Genomic DNA, 2,588 nt, shown 5'->3' on the forward strand with positions numbered 1-2,588 from the left:
CTATAGCTTTTACAATGCTGAGGTATTGTTCCTACTATCCCTAATTTTCTAGTGGTTTGAACCTGAATGGATGCTGTATTTTGTCGGATGCTTTTTCTCATCTATTGAAGATAATAACTGTGATTCTTGTCCTTAAGTTTATTGATGCGATGACTTATGTTTATTGATTTCCATATGTTGAACCAAGTTTGCATCCCTTGGATGAATACCACTTGATCATGGGATACTATCTTTTAAAATATGTTTTTGTATGTGGTTTGTCAGTATTTTATTAAGAATTTTTGTGGGCTGAGGTTGTGGCTCAGTGGTAGAGTACTTACCTAGCACATGTTAGGCACCACATTAAAAAAATAAAGTTATGGGGACTGGGGTTGTGGCTCAGTGGTAGAGTGCTTGCCTAGCAGACACAAGGCCCTGGGGTCAATCCTCAGCACCACATAAAAATAAAAGAAAGGTGTTGTGTCCACCTACAACTAAAAACAAAATATGAAAAAATAAATAAATAAAAATAAAGTCATGTCCATCTCCTTCTAAAACACATACTTTTTAAAAAGAATTTTTGCACCTATGTTCATTTGGGAGATCGTACTAAAGTTTTCTTCCTTGATGTGTCTTTGGTTTTGGTATCAGGGTGATACTAGCTTCACAGAATGAGTTTGGAAGGGTTCCCTCTTTCTTTCATGGAATCATTTGAGGAGGACTAGTGTTAGTTCTTCTTTGAAGGTCTGGTAGAACTCAGTTGAGAATTCATCTGGTCCTGGGCTTTTCTTTCTTGGTAGGCTTTTGATGGCATCTTGAATGTCATTGCATGAAATTTATCTGTTCAAATTTTCTATGTCCTCCTGATTCAATTAGGTAGACCATATGTCTCTAGAAACTTGTCAATGTCTTCAAGATTTTCTATTTTTTACAGTGTTAATTTTCAAAATACATTCTGATTATCATCTGTATTTCAGTAGTGTCCATTGTGATATTTCCTTTTTCATCACAAATTTTACTAATTTGAGTACTCTCTCACTTTCTCCTTGTTAGCTTGGCTAAGGGTTTATCAATTTTATTGATTTTTTTTTCAAAGAACCAACTTTTTGTTTTGTCGATTTTGGGGATTATATCTTTTATTTCAATTTCGTTTATTTCAGCTCTGATTTTAATTATTTCCTGTGTTCTGCTTTGGTGTTGATTTGTTCTTTTTCTGGATTTGCAATACAATGTTAGGTTATTTTTTTGTTGACTTTCTATTCTTTTAATGAATGAGCTCAATGTAATCAACTGTCCTCTTAGCACTGCCTTCTTAGTGTCCCAGTAATTTTGTTATGTTGTATTGCTATTCTCATTTACCTCTGTTTTTGGTTTTTTTTTTTTTTTTAATTTCACCCCTGATTTCTTCTGCTATTCATTGGTCATTCAATAGTGTATTATTTAGTCTCCAGATGTTAGAGTAGCTTCTCCTTTTTATTTTATCATTAATTTCTAATTTCATTCCTTTATGATCTGATAGGATGCAAGGTATTATCTCTATTTTTTTTTTTATTTGCTAAGCAGTGCTTTGTGGCCTAAGATATGGTCTGTTTTAGAGAAGGAGCCATGTGCTACTGAGAAGAAACTGTATGGATGAACTATTCTATATATGTCTGTTAAGTCTAAATTATTGATTGTATTTTTTAGTTCTGTAGTTTCTTTAGTTTTTGTTTAGAGAATCTATCCAGTGGTGAGAGAAGTGTATTAAAGTTATCCAGTATTATTGTGTTGTGGTCTATCCGCTTCTTGAAATTGAGGTTTGTTTGATGTATGCAGATGCTCCATTGTTTGAGGCATAAATATTTATCATCACTAGGTCTTCATGTATAATTCCCATAAACAGTGGAAATGTCCTTCTTTATCTCTTCTGATTAACTTTGGCTTGAAGCCCACTTTATCTGATACAAGAGTAAAAACCCCTGCTTGTTTACAAGACCCATGTGAATGTGTTCTTTCCCATCCTTTTACCTCCAGGCTGTGGATGTCTTTGCCTGTGAGATAAGTCTCTTGGAGACAGCATATCGTTGGGTTAAATCCAATCAGCCAATCTGTGTCTTTTGATTGATGAGTTGGCCATTTACATTCAATGTTATTATTGAGATAATGTTTTAGTCCCTGTCATTTCAGTTCATTTATGATTTTTTAATTTAATTTGTTTCCCCATTGATTTGCTGTTCTTTTAGTGTAGTCCCTCCCTTTTCTGGTTCTCACCTTTTTTTTATTTCTTTTTCATGAAATATCTTATTATGTTTTGTAGTGCAGGCTTTCTAGTTATGAATTCTTTTAACATTTGTTTATCATGGAAGGTTTTTATTTCATCTTCAAATCTGAAGCTTAATTTTGCTGGGTATAGTATTCTTGGCTGGCATCCATTTTCTTTCCGAGTTTGGTATTTATTATTTCAAGACCTTTAGTTTTGAGGGTCTGGGTCGACAGATCAGCTGAAATCTGGGTTGGTTTCCCTCTAAATATTACCTGTCATGTTTCTCTGGCAGGCTTTGAAAATTCTATCCTTCTTCTGTATGTTAAATCATTGTCATAATAATGTGCCTTGGTGTAGGTCTGTTGTA

The sequence above is a fragment of the Sciurus vulgaris genome (genome assembly GCF_902686455.1).
Source record: "Sciurus vulgaris genome assembly, contig: HiC_scaffold_198_arrow_ctg1, whole genome shotgun sequence".
Taxonomy (NCBI): domain Eukaryota; kingdom Metazoa; phylum Chordata; class Mammalia; order Rodentia; family Sciuridae; genus Sciurus; species Sciurus vulgaris.